Genomic DNA, 21,769 nt, shown 5'->3' with positions numbered 1-21,769 from the left:
TTTCCAGATCACCCAATAAAAAAAAATCATCTTGATAATGCTGGTGAATTTTCATCTAAGACTTTTGATGATTATTGCATGTCTATTGGAATTGACATTGAACATCCTGTACCTCATGTACATACTCAAAATGGTCTAGCTGAATCACTTATAAAAAAGCTGCAATTAATTGCAAGACCTATGCTAATGAAATCCAAACTTCCCGTATCTGTTTGGGGATATGCAATTATGCATGCAACAACACTGATAAAATTAAGACCGACAAGCTATCATAGCTACTCTCCAGTACAATTAGTGTACAATGAAAAGCCCAATATTTCACATTTGAGAACTTTTGGGTGTGCGGTTTATGTGCCAATTGCACCGCCCCAACGTACAAAAATGGGCCCCCAACGGAGATTGGGGATATATGTCGGTTACGAATCACCATCTATCATTAAATATCTTGAACCATTAACTGGTGATTCGTTTACGGCTCGTTTTGCTGATTGTCATTTTGACGAGTTGCATTTCCCGATATTAGGGGGAGAAACTGATCAACTGAAAAAGGAAATTACTTGGAAAATACCATTCAGTTTTCTTGATCCTCGTACAAGTCAAAGTGAATTAGAGGTACAAAGAATTTTACATTTGCAGCGAATAGCAAATCAGTTGCCTAATACTTTTTGTGACGCCAGCAGGGTCACTAGATCTTATATAGCTGATAGTTAGAAATCGCATGCGTTTTATATTCATATCATATGCGATATTTGGGTGATTTTGATTGGATTCTACCTAATTTATATGCGAATTGTTTATTTGCTGTATGCAGAGGGCAAATATTAAATTTGGCATAATTGGCAGAAAAAGGAAATAAAATTAATTAAAGGCCCAAAAGCCCATCTACAAAATAATTAGGGCAAAAATCAAATAAGAAGGAAAAAGACACGCCTATTTGGGAAGAGAGAACGGCTAGGGCAGAAACGCACAGGACCAGGAGATTGACAGATTCATAGATCGCGTGGCAGACCTGTAGGTTCCAAATATAAAAATCCTCGAAAGAAAAGATGAACAAATGAAAGGATTGAAGATTTGAATGTTAATCAAAACCCTCAAGAAACAAGTAGTAATATGGATCAGATTTCTAGAGAAATTGATCCTAATAAACTTGATGAGGATGCTAATTATAATAGAATTTCTTCTGAAGAGAATGAAATTATTGAAAATTCAATAAATTATGTTACTACTGGAAAGCATTGGAACCGAAGTGATATAATTATGGATAATGCTTTTGCATATAATGTAGCACTTGATCTAATGGAAAATGACGAGGATCCAGAACCTAGATCAGTTGATGAATGTCGGAAAAGAATAGATTGGCCAAAATGGAAAGATGCGATCCAATCTGAATTAAATTCACTGGTAAAACGAAATGTTTTTGGACCCATTGTTCAAACACCTGAAGGTGTTAAGCCTGTTGGCTATAAATGGGTATTTATTCGAAAGCGAAATGAGAATAATGAAATTGCCAGATATAAAGCAAGACTTGTTGCCCAAGGTTTTCCCAAAGACCTGGAGTTGATTTTAATGAAACATATTCTCCAATAATGGATGGAATAACATTTCGATATCTTGTCAGTTTGGCAGTACATGAAAATTTGGATATGCGTCTGATGGACGTTGTAGTTGCATATTTATATGGCTCGTTGGATAGTGATATTTACATGAAAATCCCTGAAGGATTTAGTATGCCTGATGCATACAAATCAAAGCCAAAAGAATGTTATTCTATTAAATTACAAAAGTCTTTGTATGGGCTCAAACAATCTGGTCGCATGTGGTATAATCGTCTCAGTGAATCATTATTGAAAGAGGGATATGCCAATGATTCTATTTGTCCGTGTATTTTTATAAAGAAAAATGGGAGAAATTTTGTAATAATAGCTATAAATGTGGATGACTTAAATTTAATTGGAACCCCTGAAGAGGTTCAATAAGCTATTGAATATTTGAAAAGGGAGTTTGAAATTAAAGATTTCGGGAAAACGAAATTTTGTCTTGGTCTACAAATTGAACATTTAGAAAATGGAATTTTGATACATCAATATGCATATACCCAGAAGGTATTGAAACGATTTGCAATTGATAAAGCACATTAATTAAGTACTCCAATGGTCGTTAGAACTCTCGATCCTATTAAAGATCCTTTTAGACCAAAAGAGGAGAATGAGGAAGCACTTGGTCCTGAAGTACCATATTTAAGTGCTATTGGTGCACTAATGTATCTGGCTAACAGTACTAGACCAGATATAGCGTTTGCTGTAAATTTATTAGCCAGATTTAGTGCAATGCCAACACAGCGACATTGGAAATGAATCAAACATATTTTTCGTTATCTCCAAGGATCTATTGATCTTGGTCTATTATATCCAAAAGGATCTCGACATGTATTGATTGGATATGCAGATGCTGAGTATCTTTCTGATCCGCATAAAGCCAAGTCTCAAACTGGCTATATGTTTACTTGTGGCGGTACAGTGGTATATTGGAGATCCACTAAACAAACATTAACCGCCACATCTTCAAATCATGCAGAAATAATAGCAAATAATAAAGCCAGTAGAGAGTGTGTTTGGCTAAGATCAATGATTCACCACATTTTACAGAATTGTGTTTTGAAATCTGAAAATGATAATCCTCCTACTATTTTGTACGAAGATAATGCAGCTTGTATAGCGCAACTGAAAGAAGGATATATCAAGGGAGATAGAACGAAACATATTTCACCGGAATTTTCCTTACTCATGATCTCCAGAAAAATGGTGAAATAAATGTGTAACAGATTCGATCAGACCAAAATTTAGCAGACTTGTTGACCAAGGCTTTACCGACCTCAACATTCGAGAAATTAGTAAAGATCATCGGGATGCGTCGGTTGCAAGATTTCAAATGATGTCCACATCAGGGGGAGCGATATTTCAAGTGATGTCCACATCAAGGGAAGTATTTTTAATGCATGAATGACGTACTCTTTTTCCTTGACTAGGATTTTTGTCCCGTTCGGTTTTTTCCTAGTAAGGTTTTAACGAGGCGTATTCATTACAGTTAATGACACCTAAGGAGGAGTATTATGACACATCATACATAATGATAGGTGTCATTTATTTATGTTGATGATGATTTTGTAAATAGTTTATAAATAGACCTAAATCTTGTGTACTAAAGTGTGATTTTGATTTTACCTTCACTTTGTCTCTCTCGGCTCTCTCTATTTTCATATCTCTAAATTATATACATACACTCATATACATATATATATATACATATATATTATATATTATTACTATAGTTATATTTTGTTATACATTAGTTATATTTTGTTATACATTATATAAAATATCATAGTTAATGTAATATAAATGGTGGGGGAACCTGACATCAACATAGAGGAGCTAATTTTTTAAGCTTAGAAAATAAGACAATAAATCCTATCATATCTTATCCAATCCTATCATATCCTCTAAATATATTTATATATATAGTAAATGGTGTTTGAGATTTCCGCAATCTCAGATTTTTAACATTTATTTTATTTTTTTATTTTGAGTTTTTGTACAGTTTTTATGTATATATTTGTAGAGCTAAAGTTTTTTATTTTTCTTCATCGTATTAACTATATAATTCACTCTACTATTATATATTTTTTTTAATTTTGTATTTATTTTTATAATTTTTAGAATATTGTTATTAAGGGTATTTCGTTTCTCCCGTTATTTATTATTAATAGCCAATAATTAAAAAATATCCAGCATTTTGTTGTGATTTTTTAACTTTTTTTTTACTAATTTCATATAAAAATGATTCAATACTATTTTATTTTTTTTATAGTTTTATATATTATGTATATTATATCTGGTTATAAATATTTGAATAATTCAAAACAATTATAGTAATTTTTAAATTTCAATAATTTGATAGATAACTTTTTTAAAAAAATTTCAAATCTTTTGTTGACGATTATTTTTATTCAAATGTGGAAAAAAACAATTTTTGAAACAGTTTTTTTTTTTTTTTTTTTTTTCATATTAGTTTTATAAAGTAGGTAGTTGTTTCTTTTAATAAATTTTAAATATATAAGATTTTTCATATATGTTTTGAAATTTCTTCTTTTCAATTTATTTTTCATAGGACTTTTCATTTCTTCTTTATCTATTTATATTTTATAGTAATTGATTTTCACTAATCCTAATTATTTTACTCATTTTTTTTTTCTATGCAGAAACAAAAGGTCTACAAACATAAATTATTATTGTTGTAGGAGAATACTACTATTTGAATTTCGGAAAAGTATGTTGAAAGTCCGACAAAAGCTCGGCAAGGATTTGGTGACTCCCCCTTCTATCTATACTAGGTAATACGAATGCACATATATATTTTCTCAATAATTTAGCAAAATCAGAATATCGGCAATTAGCCTCCGGCATTGGATTTCGGGAAGGTGTGTTGAAAGTTCGACAAAAGCTCGGCAAGGATTTGGTGACTCTCCCTTCTACCAATACTATATTTATGTTCAAATGCTTTCTTTTTGAGAAAATTGCTTTTATTTTTAGGATAAATTTTATTTTTAATATATTTTGCAGATAAATTACAATGTAAAGAATAAGGTAAACATATAATATCTATTAATATTTTTAATATATTTTGTAGATATTTTATATTTTATTTGTTTTGCATATAGATCATGATTTATTGAAGAAAAAGGAGGTAACACGTAATATTCATTTTTGATAAATTTTACAGATATTTTTTATTTGTTTTGCAGATAAATTACGATGTAAAGAATAAGAAGAGCAGAAGGTAAACATATAATATCTATTAATATTTTTAATATATTTTATAGATATTTTCTATTTTATTTATTTTGTAGATAAATCACGATGAAGAAGAAGAAAGAAGAAAATAATACGTAATATTCATTTATGTTTTGATATATTTTGCAGATGTTTTTTATTCTATTTATTTTGCAAATAAATCGGGAAAGAAAGTAAACACATAATATTCATACAATAAAGTATAAATATAATATTCATATAAAAACTAATATTTAAACATAAATGTATAACGTAACATTATTTTAAAATAGTTATTATTCATGTATGTCTAAATATTAGTTTTTATTTGAAAAAAATTAAAAAAAAATTAACTATATTTATTATTAAAACTTCTTTTTTACATTTAATTTTAATTTAGCAGAATAATAATTAATTATTTTTTTTAATTTTATATTGCATATATTGAAATAAGTAAACTATCAATTTAAAATATATAAAATTATTAGTAGATAATCATATAAAATTTGATTCAAAATTGTAAAAATTACAAAATATATCAAATAATTATATTTTTTATGAATGTTATATTTCTATTTTCTATATATATTTCACAAATAACAACTATATTTTATAAAATGTAACATAAAATAGAATTATTTCAATTTATTGAAATAAAAGAAAGAACAAAAATAAAAACATAAAAATACAAATTTAATTTCAATTGAATCTATTATTAAAATTTATATTCAATTAATAAATATATAAATTTAATTTTAACTAATATATAATTAATTACTATCAAATAAAATATTTGAATGATAAAAGTATATAAAGTATAATTAAAAAAATAAGAAAAATAAATAAAATAAAACAATCTTTATCAAATAAATATTGTTTATATTTTTTTATTTATAATAAAAAAAATAATTTATATAAAATAAGAAAAAATTAATTTTTTTTAAAAAAAATAATATTTAGAAAATAATTAATATTATCTCATGTGTTTATATATTTGTATTTTTATATAAATTGTTGTTTATCAATCTTAAAAATTATTATATTTTTTAAATCTGTAAAAAACAAAATATGCCAAATTAAAAAATAAAATAAAAATTAAAAAATTACATAGAATAATATTATATTATTCAATTTCTTTATACTCCGTCCGTCCAAACTAAAAGTATATAATTACTTTTGGCGCGAAGATTAAGGAATAATAGTATTTTAATTGTAGTGGGTAGGTAAAAGTAGTAAAATGATATTTTTGCCCTTACTTTTTTGGTATAAAAGTAATAATGTGATGTAAAGTAGGGGTATTTGTGAAAAAAAAAAGGAGATATTTAATGAAATGGTTACTTTGTAATTGGACGTCCCAAAATAAAAATATGTATACTTTCTAATTGGACGGAGGGAGTATAACATAACATAAATAAAAAATAAAATAAAATTTATACAGAAAAAATATAAAATATAATTATATTATTTAATATAACTTTATATCAATATTATATTTATATTTTATTGTATGAATATTATATGTTTATTTTTTTTCCTGATTTATTTGCAAAATAAAATAGAATAAAAAATATCTGCAAAATATATCAAAAAATAAATGAATATTACGTATTACCTTCTTCTTCTTCATCGTATAAAAATATATTTAAAGAAACTGTGATCTATTACGTGTTACCTCCTTTTTATAAATGAATATTACGTGTTACCTCTTTTTTCTTCAATAGATCGTGATCTATCTACAAAACAAATAAAATATAAAATATCTATAAAATACATTAAAAATATTAATAGCTATTATATCTTTACCTTCTTCTTCGTAATTTATCCTAAAAATAAAAGCAATTTTCTCATAAAGAACACATTCGAAAATAAAGATAGTATTGGTAGAAGGGAGTGTCACCAAATTATTGCCGAGCTTTTGTCGGACTTTCAACACACCTCCCGAAATCCATCGCCGGAGGATAATTTCCGATATTCTGATCTTGCTAAATTATTGAGGGAATACATATGTGCATTCGTATTATCTAGTATGGATATAAGGGAGAGTCACCAAATCTTTGCCGAGCTTTTTTCGAACTTTCAACACACCTTCCCGAAATCCAAATAGTAGTATTATAAAATATAAACAGATGAAGAAGAAATGAAAAGTTGAAGAAATTTCAAAACATATATGAAAAATCCTATATATAGATAGATAGTTAGAATTCATTAAAAGAAACAACTACCTACTTTATAAAACTAATAGTAGAAAAAACTGTTTCAAAAACTGTTTTCTTCCGCATTTGAATAAAAATAATCGGCAACAAAAGATTTGAATTTTTTTTTAAAAAAAAATATCTATCAAATTATTGAAATTTATAAATTACTATAATTTTTTTGAATTATTCAAATATGTATATTATTGATATAATATACATAATATATAAAAATATAAAACTATAAAAAAAATAGTATTGAATCATTTTTATATGAAATTAGTAAAAAAAAAAGTTAAAAAATCACAACAAAATGTTCAATATTTTTTAATTATTGGCTATTAATAATAAAAAATGGGAGAAAAAAATACCATTAATAACAATATTCTAAAAATTGTAGAAATAAATACAAAATTAAAAAAATATATAATAATAGAGTGAATTATATAGTTAATACATGAACAAAAATAAAGAAATTGTAGCTCCACTAACATATACATAAAAATTGTAAGAAAAAATAAAAAATATGAGATTGCAGGAATTTCAAACACCATTTACTATAGATATATACTAGTGTTTAAACTCGTGGTATGCACGGGATTATTATAATTAAATTTAATTTTTATATTATTTTTTATTTAATTTTATAAATATTTAAAATAAATAAAATATATTTATATATATCTTTAATTAAAAATATATAAAATTAATTATTTTTTAATTATAATTTTATTATTAATAATTTACCAAATAAAATTTGTAAAAGAAGAATTGATCATATTAACTATAAAAATATAAAATAATACATATTAAATTATCTAGACAAAGTAGAAACTAAAAATAAAAGTAATAAGATTAAAGTAGAATTTTATTATTATTTCTTAAAATTTATTGTACAAAATTATAATATTTTGCCTAGAAGGGAAAAAATTGAGTAAAAAAATGTGAAATGTTAATTTCAATAATTTTAAAAATTTTAAATTATTATTTCATATGACATGATCTACATAATCTATCAAATATTATTTCTAATAAATAAATAACATTTTTCATGAAATCACCTAAATATAATAATTAGTTAATAAAATAATACAATAGAGTATAATAATTAATAAAAAATATATAAAGCAAATTTATAAAAATGTACATAAAATAAAATTATAATATCAAACTATCAATATTTTTAACTATAATTGAGAGTCTCAATAATTATTATTTATTTTTAGATTTAAATAAATGAAAAAAAATTATATTATATGTATAAAAAAATATTTATTAGAAAATTATGTAAAACAATTATATAATTTAATATTTTATTATTTTATTAGTTTTTTAATAGTTTTATAATATTTTCATCATAGTATTATTTTTTTGTATATCTGATTAAAAAAAATAAATTAATTTGTAATTATAACATTATTATTAGTAATTAAATAATGATTAACAAAAAAAAAAAATACACACATCATATATAGAAACAAATACAAATTTTCAAACAGTTTTTCAATGACAACGACGAATATAATCAATTCGTATAAAATAAAAAAAAATGGGAAAGAGATGAAAAAATCTATTTGAAAAATAAATTGGAAAAAGAAAATGCAAAAAATTAAAAATAAAAAAATAAAACTATACATATAAATATCGGCATCTATTTTTCTTTTTTTTTACAACTATTGTAAATAATATAAATAAAATTTTATAAAAACTTATCTGAAATATTATGTTCAACTTCAATCAGATGAATAATTTTCGATCTCCTCGGGTATAAATGAATATTACCTAATGAATATAAATATACACAAATTAAAAATTGATTCGTGAAGAAGGTGACAGTCACTTCTAATAGTGGTGGATCTCACCTTCTTCAGAAATCCACCATGTACAAAATTTATACTTTATAAAAATATATATAGCAAGAAAAAATAATTTAGTAAATAGAAATAAAAATCAAGAAATTAGAGAAAAAAAAACTCAAATAAATGTAAAATTGATTGGTAAAGACGGCGAAATATCTTCTAGCAGCGGTATCTTCCAGCAGTAGTGGATCTCACATTCTTCTTCAAACGTCCACCATATACAAAATCTATACTGCATAAAAAAAAAAAAAAAAAAAAAAAAAGCCAATAAAAATTTAGTGAATAGAAAAAGAAATATACAAAAAATTCGACATTAGAGAGAAAAACTCAAACAAATTTAAAATTGATTGGTGAAGAATATGGAAAAACAAATAAGATATATTACCGTGATCTTCTTCTTTAGTGCATATTTGTCCCCCGTGTGATCTTCTTCTTCAGTGCAAATTTGTCTCCCATGTAATCTTTTCTTCTATAAAAATTTATATTAACTAAATTTGAAAATAAAAGCAATTTTGTCATATTAAAAATTAAATCTAAAACCCACCCACTACCTCATTATTAGAAAACTGCTAAACACTAATTTCAAAACAAAAACTACTTAACTAAATTTTATTTTTTGTTTTTCCTAAAAAAAAAACTTATAAATAATAATAATAATAATAATAATTTATAAATTCAAAAATATGAGAAGTCAGGAATTTGAGATGTGGATTCCATACACTTATGCTATAGTGTTATATATATATATATATGATATATGATATAGGATAGGATAGGATATGATATGATAGGATGACAATAAAAATTAATTAAAAAATTAGAATGAGTAATTTGTTGTGAGTATCTTTTATCCTCCAGGTCACTTCTTTTCAGCCACATCAACAAATACATTCTCTTCTATTTTATATTCACAGCAAAGATATTTATTCTAATTTTTTAATTAATTTTTATTCTCATATTTATATATACAATCAAGCTTTAATAAAATTTTATATTATTTAATTATGTTAAAATTTAACTTAATAAAATATGTTTAATATTTGCATCATTTTGTAGAATATTTTATATATATATAAATTATAAAAATATTACAAAATTAAAATATAATAATAAAAATTTGATATAAATTACAAAAACAAAATATGCTCCCTCTGTCCTGGGTCAAATGACCAATTTGGTTAGAAACACAATATTTTATATAGTGTACATTAGTAACTTATTATTAAGAAATTATGCTATTATTTTATTATTTTTGTATGAATAGTGTTATTAGTATTTTAAATATTTTTAGCATTATATCATAAAATATATGAATTATGGATATAATTTTGTATATAATAAAATTTTATATAATACAAATAAATAAAAAATATATATATTTAATGTTGGACATGGGTCTAAAAGCACCTGAACGTGAATGTGACTCAAATAAAAGTGGAGCCAGAGCTCATTGGCCACGGAGCCGCTTAACAGCAATGGAACTTCAAGCCTCGAAGCCAAAGACTGCTGCCCCCACAGAGCCAAAGACAAAAGTTTCCATTGGATTGTGGTGCTTCCAGCCGAAAGCAGCAGCCTCCATAAACGTTAGGGCAGCAACTCCTTGGACTATGGCGCCTCCATCCCGGAAAAATATTTTCATAAGGTCAGAAAGTATTGTCTTCATTGGGTTGAAAACAACTACCTCAATTGGATTGCGGTGCTTCCACAAAGCAGAGGAAGGTTGCCTCCACAAGAAACAAAGCAACAGCTTCCACAGATCATGGGATAATTACCTCCGTTGGCTCTGGGTTAATAACTTCGTACTTAAAATTAGTGGAGGGCCTATGCACTTTCATACTTTATTCAAAAAGCTCCATAGAACAAGCCAACAAGAGGAAAACCGAAGATTCCATTTAACTCGAGGCTGTTGAGGATACATCCCCGTGGATCGGCTAGGAGTACAATGGAAACAAGTTGGAGTAAGCAGCAGATCTAGTCCAGAGGCAATAGAAGAAGTTCAGAACAAGTGGAACCCGGTCCAGAGGCAATGGAACCGGTTTGGAGCTGATGGAAGGATGTTATCAGGTGGTTAGGAGCTTATGGAAGAAGGTTACTAGGGAGCTGATAGAAGGAGGTTACCAGGTGGTTAGGAGGTAGTGGAATGAGGTTACTAGGAAGTTAGAGGTAGTAGTGGGAGGTTACCAGGCGGTTGAGAGTGGTGGAGGAATAATTGTAACCGCCCATTTTAGTGGAAGAGGTAGTTATTCTAGCTTAAGATTAAAATTAGGGAAAAAACACATAACACATGCACAAGAAGATGAACTCGTATATTTCTCTATTTTATTTTCATGTTTTAGTTTCATTTTATGCATTTTAATTCGAATTACATTTTTTTTTCTTCGCTTTTCAGTAGATTTATCCGAGTTTTAATAGATGTTAGTTTAAATCCCTCAAAATCGATTAATTAGGCTCGAAACCTTGCTAGGCTCGAAGCCGTGCAGGCTCCACCGAAGGAGAAGCCCAAAATCCGACGACGGACAGACTCTTTGGAGTACTTTCAGAATCCACACCGACAAATCGACGAACGGTCTTGGAACCTCCAAATTTTAGGATCCAACAATTGACACGCCTAGTGGGACCAAAGTCGGATTTTTCAAAGTGTGATGTCGAGGTTGACATGGGATTCATTTGTACCGCCTGAAAAAAGCTACGGAATTGTTTCAAAACATCCAATGTTTCAGGCCTTAGGGCCGAGGCAGGCAAGATCAGGTTGGAACCAACAGCCTGCAGGAAGCTGGAAGCAACAACCTGCAAGGGCTGGTACCACCAGTCTGCGGAAGGCTGGTTCCAACAACCTGCGGATGGCTGGAGCCAACAGCCTGTGGAAGGCTGGCAACAGTCTGCGGAGGGCTGGAACCACCAGCCTGCGGAAGGCTGGAACCATCAGTTTGTGAAAGGTTGGAACCAACAGCTTGCAGATGGCTGGAGCCAACAGCCTACGGAAGGCTGCCAACAGGCTGCGGAGCGCTGGAGCCAACAGGCTGCGGAGGGCTGGAACCCCTTGGCCATTGGAGTTTTGAAAAGCAGTGTTGAGCCTCCATGAGGGGCAAGCAAATTCTCAACATTTGGCATGATCCCGCCAGGGCGATTAAGTGCACAACCTATGTGGAATTTTCCAACATCACCATGGGGATATCACGGTCCAAACGTGGATAATCTCCAATGGAAGGGGATCATCGAAACACAGGGGCAAGGAGGGCAGGCCGCAGAGATGCAACCGCCAACCTTCCATCAGCAGGCAACTGGAGTGCATCCGTTGACACAAAATTAACGAGAGGCCAAGCCTCTAATGGACGTTGATATCATCGCAGATTGCATAAGGAGGGCATTTTCAAAAAGAAGTTTTGAAAAGAAGCCTAGTACCACTTAGAGTGCGGAAAATTTGCCTTCATATGAAAAAGAAGCTGCAGGAGCAGAGACTCCAGATGTTGTGGAGGCTCCAGTCGAAAAGGAGTCCGTGGAGGCAGAGGTTCCAGAAGCCCTGGAAGCTCTAGAGTTTGCGGAGGCAGAGACTCCATATGTTGTAGAGGCTCTAATCGAAAAGGAGTCTGCGAAGGCAGAGGTTCCAAAAGCCATGGAAGCTCTAGAGTTTGCAGAGGCAGAGACTCCAGTTGTTGTGGAAGCTCCAGTCGAAAAGGAATCTGCGGAAACAGAGGTTCCAGAAGCCATGGAAGCTCCAAAATTTGCCGTGACAGAGACTCTAGGGACCATGGAGGCTCCTAAAGAAAAGGAGGATGCAAGGGCAGAGGTTCCATATGAAAATGATTCCGCATGGACACAGGTTCCAGAGACTATGGAGGCTCCTTACGAAAAGGAGGCTGTAGGGGAAGAGACTCTAGAGGCTGTGGAGGTTCCATACGAAAAAGAGCCTGTAGGGGGTAGAAGCCCTAGCAACTTCAGACAAAAAGGACTTTGCGGAGGCAGAAGCTTTGGCCACAAAATTAGCAAATGGAAAGACTTATTTGTGTGCGATATTGAAGCCGACCAAAAGGTTTATTCCTTTTGCTAATACTATGTCGGCTAAAGGGCTTATGGAAGACAGGCTTAGCACCCAGCCTTCAAAACCTTTGGTTCAAGACTGTCTAGGACCGAAGGCACCCGATAAAAAAACCGTCTTAACAAGAGTAACATTTGATAAAGTCTGAAGTTCGAACATGGATAAGGTAAGACAAAGGATGGTCAAGAGAGAGCTTAATGTCGGTGTCACCATCCCAAGTCTGAAAGCCTCAGGATTGGAGAAGAGAAAATTATACAGAGAACCCAAGCCGGAGGCCATTATAGCATAAGTGAAAGTCATAAGTGGGAAACGCATTTGGAAAGTCACCACGGCTAACCAGATCACCATTATTCCCAAGGTGACATAGAAGCCTCCTATCACGAAGGAGAATAAAAAATGGATTATGAATGAGCCGAAGCTTTCCACTAGGGGGGCAATAAGGGGACTCACCAGGATTTAAAAGAGGCGAGCTCAAAGAAGAGAGTTGGAGGCTCGTTTGGAGGAGGAAATGTCACATGTGCCGTCTCCGAAAGAAAAACAGAACGAAGAGCTGCCTCCAAAAAAGAAGCAGGCTATGGAGTTGCTTCTAGAAAGAAAACAGGCTGCAGGGCCGCTAAGGAAGCAAGCCCTAGAGCCACCTCCAAAAAAGAAGCAAGTTGTAGAGCCACCTCCAAAAAGGAAGCAGGCCATGGAGGCACCAACAAAGCAAGCTATGGAGTCGCTTCCAGAAAGGAAATAGGCTATAGAGCCGCCTCAAAAAAAGAAGCAGGTTATGGAGCCGCTTCCAGAAAGAAAGCAGACTACAGAGCCGCTAAGGAAGCAGGCTATGAAGCCGCTAAGGAAACAGGCCATGAAAGTGCCAACGAAGCAGGCTGTGGAGCTGCTTCCAGAAAGAAAGTAGGCCATGGAGTCGCCAAGGAAGCAGGCCATGGAGCTGCCAAGGAAGCAGACTGTGGAGCCGCTTTCAGAGAAAAAACAGGTTGTGGAGCCGCTTTCAGAGAAAAAACATGTTGTGGAGCTGCTTCAAGAAAAGGAGCAGACTATGGAGCCGTTTCCAGAAAGAAAACAAGTCATAGAGCTTCCAAGGAAGCAAGTTGTGAAGCCGCTTTCAGAGAGAAGGCAGGTTGTGGAGCCGCTTTCAGAAAGGAAGCAAGTTGTGGAGTCACTTTCAGAGAACAAGCAGGCTGTGGAGCCACTTCAAGAAATAAAGTAGACGGTGGAACCGCTAAGGAAGCGAGTTCTGGAGCAGCTTTAAAAAAAGAAACAGGTTGTGGAGCCACTTTCAGAAAGAAAGGAGGTTGTGGAGCTGCTAAGGAACCAGGCTATGGAATCTTTTCCTAAAAGAAAACAAGTAGAGGAGCCTCCGGAAGAAGTTCAAGAGTTAGAGGAAGTTGTCGTTAATGAAGAACCTATCTACGAATGGAATGATGTGGCAACGATGATAGAATTTAAGAGGCTAGGGCCTAGCCAAAACCAACATGTCAAGGCTTTGCACATTCAGGTCTCGATGAATGGCTATCCGCTTGACCAAGTTCTGGTGGATAGTGGAGCTTCTTTGAATGTGTTGCCAATTGAGACCCTACGGAAGTTCGGAAAGACTAGTGACGATTTAATTTCTACATTTGTACGGCTTGCCAATTTTGTGGGAAATTCTTACAAACCGGCATGTATGATCACTTTGAATGTGCATGTGGGGACAAAGGAAATATCATCAAATTTCATGGTGATTGATAGTAGGCCATTCTATTCGGCTCTCTTGAGACGAAATTGGATTCATGCATGCGAGTGTGTGCCTTCGAAACTCCATCAAATGTTGATTTTTAGGATGGAAATGAAGTCCAAGAAGTGAAGGCCGAGGAGGATCCCTTATCGACAGAAGTGACCACAGTTGATTCAAGTGAACGACTCAAAGCAAAAGGACATGGGCTCAATGGAAGCAATCGCCCAGCCCTTTTGAGGAGAGCATTGTTGGACACGGGTCTAAAAGCACCTAAACGTGAAGGAGACTCAAAGATAAAAGTGGAGCCAGAGCTCATTGGCCACGGAGCCGCTCAACAGCAATGGAGCTTCAAGCCTTGGAGCCAAAGACAACTGCCTCCACAGAGCCGAAGGTAACAATTTTCATTGGATTGTGGTGCTTCCACAGGGCCGAAAGCAGCAGCCTCCATGGACCTTAGGGCAACAACTCCTTGGACTATGGCGCCTCCATCCCGGAACAATATTTTCATAAGCTTAGAAAGTATTGTCTCCATTGGATTGAAAACAACTACCTCCACTGCGGTGCTTCCATAAAACAGAGAAAGGTTGCCTCCACAAGATAGAAAGCAACAGCTTCCACAGATCATGAGATAATTACCTCCATTGGCCCTGGGTTAATAACTTCATACTTAAAATTAGTGGAGGACCTATGCTCTTTCATACTTTATTCAAAAAGCTCCATGGAACAAGCCAACAAGAGGAAAATCGAAGATTCCATTTAACTCGAGGCTGTTGGGGATACATCCCCGTGGACCGGCTAGTAGTACGATGGAAACAAGTCGAAGTAAACAGCAGATCTGGTCTAGAGGCAATGGAAGAAGTTCAGAGCAAGTGGAACCCGGTCCAGAGGCAATGGAAGTGGTTGGGAGCTGATGGAAGGAGGTTACCAGGTGGTTAGGAGGTAGTGGAAGGAGGTTACCAAGAAGTTGGAGGTAGAGTGGGAGGTTACCAGACGGTTGAGAGTGGTGGATGAATAATTGTAACCGCCCCTTTTAGTGGGAGAGGTGATTATTCTAGCTTAGGATTAAAATTAGGGAAAAAACACATCACACACACGCACAAGAAGATAAACTCGTATATTTCTCTTTTTTTTTTTATGCATTTTAATTCGAATTACATGCTTTTCTTATTCGCTTTCCAGTAGGTTTATCCTAGTTTTAGTAGATGTTAGTTTAAATCTATCGAAATCGATCGTTTAGGCTCGAAGACGTGCAAACTCCACCGAAGGAGCCGCCCAAAATCCGAGGACGGACAGTCTCTTTGGAATACTTCCGGAACCCACACCGACAAATCGATGAACGGTCTTGGAACCTCTAAATTTTAGGATCCAACATTTATTTATAATTAACTTAAAATTAATTTTATAAAGAATGTGGGGTTTGTTCTTCAACAATTCCCCATAAATGTATTTTTCCAAAAAAATGAATACTCCCTATGTCCCGCCACAATGATCACTTTCCTTTTTTTGTCATTTTCCATAAAAGATGATCTCTTTCTATTTTTAGTAAATTTATTTATCTTAAACATACTTAATAAATGTAAAATTAATTTAATTAAATTTCTAATTTATTAGGATGTAAAGCCCATTCAAAACCTTTTTATTTATTTATCTCTCATCAATAAGCAAATATTTTTATATATACTTAAAACATTTCATTTTTAATAAAATTAGTTTTAAGTTAATTATGAATAAATAAATATATTTTTATTTATTTGTATTATATAAAATTTTATTATTTACAAATGAGATCCATATTACATATATTTTATTGAGATATAATCCTAAAAATATTTAAAATACCAACAATAGTATTCATATAAAAAATAATCAAATAATATCATAACTTATTATTAATAACTTAATAATCTACACTACCTAAAATACAATACCGTATCACTAACAAAAGGGCTCATCTTTGGTGGGACGGAGGGAGCATATGATACAAACTTATTATTTTTATATTACTTACATAATTCTCTATACTTCAATATATATATATATATATATCTTCAAACAATCTCACTAAACAAACACACTCGTGAAGTTTTAAATATATATAAAAATATTTATTTATTAAAGAGAGATAAAATAAATGAGTTTTGAGTGAGTCCTACGTGTAAGATATTTAAAATTTAATTAAATTGATTTAGATTTGTTAAGTATGTTTTAAATGAATAGATTTACTAAAATGGTCATTTGTGATGGAATGGAAAAAAAATATACTACCTCTGTCCAGCTCTAAGGATCTCATTTATCTTTTGTCTGTTGATCTTTGAAAATTGATTATTATATCAAAACATAGTACAAATTAAGAAAAAATTGCAAAAATACTTCCATTGGTGTCTTATAATATTAATAAAATGATATTTGTATAAAAAGTTACGCAAATATAAAGATATTTTTAATGCTAAGTATAATGACACAAAAGGTAAATGTAACCCTTAGATGCGGATGCAGAAAGTAATATTTATATTATGTGTCCCAATTTAATTAGTACACATGTCAAAAGGACACAGATGTTGGTGAGCAAAAATCACTTCTTTTTCTATATATCTTTTTAAATGATGATGTCAATGGCGATGCGCCAGTTGTGGATGGTTTTATAAGTCAACATTTTTAAAATTGGATGAAGTATGATCCTTTTTATTTTGCCGGTTTCAAATACTCTCTCCGTCTCATATATGATGATCCTTTTAGTTATGAATACAGTTATTTAGATACGGTAGATTAGTAAATTAATAATAATAAATTATGATATTATTTTATTATTTTTATACTAGTAATATTGTTAGTATTTTAAATATTTATAGCATCATATCCCAGTAAAATATATAAAATATGGATTTTATTTTGTAAATAATAAAAATAAATAGAAATATATATTTATATTTAACTTAAAATTAATTTTATAAAAAATGAGAAATTTTAAATATAGATAAAAAAATATATAGTTATTGAAGAGAGATATAGAAATAAAGACGTTTTGAGTTTATCCTACTTGTAAGATATTAGAAATTTAATTAAATTAATTTATATTTTTTAAATATATTTAAGATGAATAAATTTAGTGAAAATATAAATGAGTCATCTTTTATAGGATGGACAAAAAAAGAAAAAGGGTCACTTGTGCTAGAATGGATGGAGTATGATTTTCTAGAGTAATCGATTAAATTTTGTTACAAAAAAATATTATTTTAAAGTGAATATTTACATATTTTTTACAAAAACAATAAGATCTAAAATCGTTTCATGAAATAATGCAAACCGATTTTGTTTTTTTTTTTTTTTTTTTTTGTGGGTCTACATACCAACCACACAACTATTGTGTTTGATCATTCGGATGAATTTAAGGTTTCGCATTGTATTATTGAAAGTCCACAATTCCTCGACTATTTCGAGCATTGATTCAATACTTTCTGTGTGCGATTATTGATATGTTGAATGACTAATATGATCATGCATGTATCTTTAGAATATGATGTTGAGAAGGTATAGATGATGTAATAAAAATTAGACAATAAGTTACTTTGTCAATATATTAAAAAAAATAGAAAAAAACTTTTGGCATTTCACTACAAGAAAAAATCATTTTTGTAACAAAAATTTTTTGTTTCTAAATTTACTTTTTCCGTTACTAATGACATTAGAGACGGAATTAGGAATGGAATTACGTTAGCTACGTGAACTTTAGGGACGGAATTCCGTAACAAATATATTATTTCTTTGTAGTGCTTACACTTTTTAGAATGTTATCTTCGTCCATGTCATATTGGAATTCATTGGAATGCGCATTATTTTGTTCCATCTTATTTCACGCTCGAAGTTCTTTATTATATATATATATATATATATTTTTCCAATGAACATCCGCGGAGAATATGAAGTTCTTTTTTTTTTTTTTTTGGCTATATGAACTTATCCAGATTCATCACAAAACTACTAGAATAATTGCTAAGGATAATTGATATGAAATTTATTTTATTGCAAAACAGCTATCACTTTTGCTATAAACTACCTGGGTAGTCGTAATTTGAATAAATTGTGATGGAATAATTCCTATGAAATTTATTAATCACAAATCTACTAGAATAATTGCTACGGATATAATTATTGGACTGTTTATTTGTCACAAAACTAAACTTAAAACCCTATCCATGTAATAGATTTTAATGAGACTTGATCAAACGGTTCGTTTAATAAAATTTTGTATTATTATAAAAAAAATACTTCTTTTATCATGTGAAATTAGTCAACTTTCTTTTCGGCACGCAGTTTAAGAAATATTGTGTTATTTAGTTAATTATTTGATTAGTTGATATAATAAAGTGTTATATTAAGGGTGTGTTTCTTTAGGGGGTTTTGGAAAATTTGGGTTAAGATTTGATTTTTATTTGAATTTTGAGTTGACTTTGAATTTTGATTTTTCTTTTGTATTTAGATTTGATTGGGGTTTGGAGAGTTTTGATATGATTGATTTAATGAATAATAAATATAATAAAATAAATGTGTATTAATTTGTATAATTTAATTATAAATTTATATTATATCTACATATATATTTCTAAATTTTTATTTATCTGTATTATAAAAAAATTTATTTTCTACAAGATGACATATATAACGTATATATTTTATTAAATTATACATATTATAAAAATTTAAGTTTACATATATAATTTAAATTAAAAACAAATATGTCAGCTCTGTGCACAGAGCTTGTCGGGGCAGTAAAAGAGGCCCGGTTCGGCGCCTAAACCCGGGCAACAGTGGCCATATAGTAGTTTTGGCCAAAATTACATTGAAAAAACATACCTAAATAGTTTTTATTTTATAAAATATTAAAGTAAAAGTAAAAATATTTTTTATTTTAAAAATATTGAATTTTTTATTTCCTAAAATCATTTTAAAATAATAATAATTATATATATTGTAATTTATACACATGCAATTAGATGAAAATAATTTAAATAATTTAAATGTAATTGATACAACAAAAAATGTAACAATAAAATTTTTTTATAAACATTACATAAAATTTTTCGAATTTGGTTGTTAGAAATAATTGATTATGACATACCAAATTTAATACCACATTGTATACGGTACCAAAACTTTTGGTATGATATTTTACCGTACGTTACGGTACAAGTATTTTGATATACCGAATTTACGAATAAAAAAAATATTGAATTACGGAGATAACATGCATACTCGTAGAAAAAAAACACGAATTTTTTTTTCAAATTTTCAGTACGATATGACTTTTTTTGTATGATAACGATATACAATTAGATATTTTCAAAAAATATAGAAAAATATGGTATTTTTTTATATACCGATTATTTGATACAATATCGATATTTGTTTTAATAAATTCACAAAATTGGTAGGGTATACAATATAGTTCGATATTTTCAGTATATTGTCTAAAACCATCTATAACTGAATTGTAAACACGGTATTAGAATATAATCATCAAAATACTAAAATTAAAAATAAATTTATAATTTTGCATGATAAATAAGTTTTATTTTTTATTTTTTTAACAAAGAAAAAAAATCAAAATCAAATCTCATTTCTAATTAAATTTCCAACCATAAATTATAAATTAAACATCAATTTTTTTTAATATTATATTAAAATTTAATTTAAAAAATTTAAAATTGGATAAATACTTATTTATATTATATTAAATATTTAATCACTTCGTCCCACTTAATTTTTTTTTTCACATAAATTTTTTGGAAATATAATTATACATTTTAGTCACATTTTAAAATAGTCATTTTAATCTATATTATTTTTATTAAATCATAATTATTTTTTCTAATACACTTATTAATTACTTACTAATTACACAATACCTAAAAAACTCGATACCTAAACTAAATAAGACAATTTAGCTGGAATAGAGGAAGTAATTTATTTTTATTATACAATATTTTAGCTCAATTTTTAAATTTACAACTAAACAAATAAAAAAATTAAAAATATTAATTTAATATAATATAGTTAAGATTTTTAATTATAAGTATTAAATCAACATCGCGCTAAACTCATTACAAGCTCAACACTATGTCAACCAATATTTTGACCCTTTGATGTTAAAATTGGAACACTTATTTATGTTGATTAAGTTCTTTTAAAATAACATTACAATCCATTATTCATTGCCTACAATATTATAGGCACGACTTAGATAGAAGTTTGAAAAAATTATAAGAAAAATTTAGTATTTAACGAGATATGTTGTGAGAAAAAATATTTTATATTATATTTTTTGAAAAATAATAATATTGATAAGTAATACTCCCTCCGGGTCGTCACTCTTCATTTTCGTCCGTCCCAAAACAAAGTTATTATTTCCTAATTTAGTAACTGTACTACGTACCTAACATAATAAATATCCTTCAAACTTATACTATATTACACAAATGTCATTACTTTTATATTACACAATACTAATATAGGTATTTTCGTCTTTTTCATTACAACTCATTATAATATTAATATTTAAAAAAAAATTATATGTAAAAAATAAACGACAATCTTGCACTGGAACGGAGGGAGTATAAAAACTAATTATATAATTAAACCCAAAATTATTAATTGTGCAATGCAACGATAAGGTGCACGGCATAACAAATGGCCAAATTTGACATTTTCAATGAAGAATAATGCAAATTAATTCAATTTAATTCCTAGAAGTTTCCCAATATAGTGTTATCTTTAAATTATTATATAGTCCCCTGTCATATTAAATATAATGAACATAAATATATATGCATGGTTCATAAAATAAAGATCTTTTTGAATAATTTTGTCTAATACAAATATTAGGTATATAATAAATCTACACATTACATTTTATATATTTACGTAACAATATATTTATCCATTCACAATGCACGATTGAGTGTGTATTTTTATGTGTTTTGATTTTTATTATTGGTATGAAATGATTGTTGAATATGATATTATTATATATAAGTAAATTTTATTGAAAATTACAATAATATACCGTGATAAATAAAAACGAATACTTGAAATAAAATACATTCATAATAGCTTACAAAATAATAAAAAACAGAAAA

This window comes from Andrographis paniculata, unplaced genomic scaffold, assembly GCF_009805555.1.
Source record: "Andrographis paniculata isolate CXL003 unplaced genomic scaffold, ASM980555v1 Contig34END, whole genome shotgun sequence".
Classification (NCBI taxonomy): Eukaryota; Viridiplantae; Streptophyta; class Magnoliopsida; order Lamiales; family Acanthaceae; genus Andrographis; species Andrographis paniculata.
Note: the sequence above shows the minus strand (reverse complement) of the source record.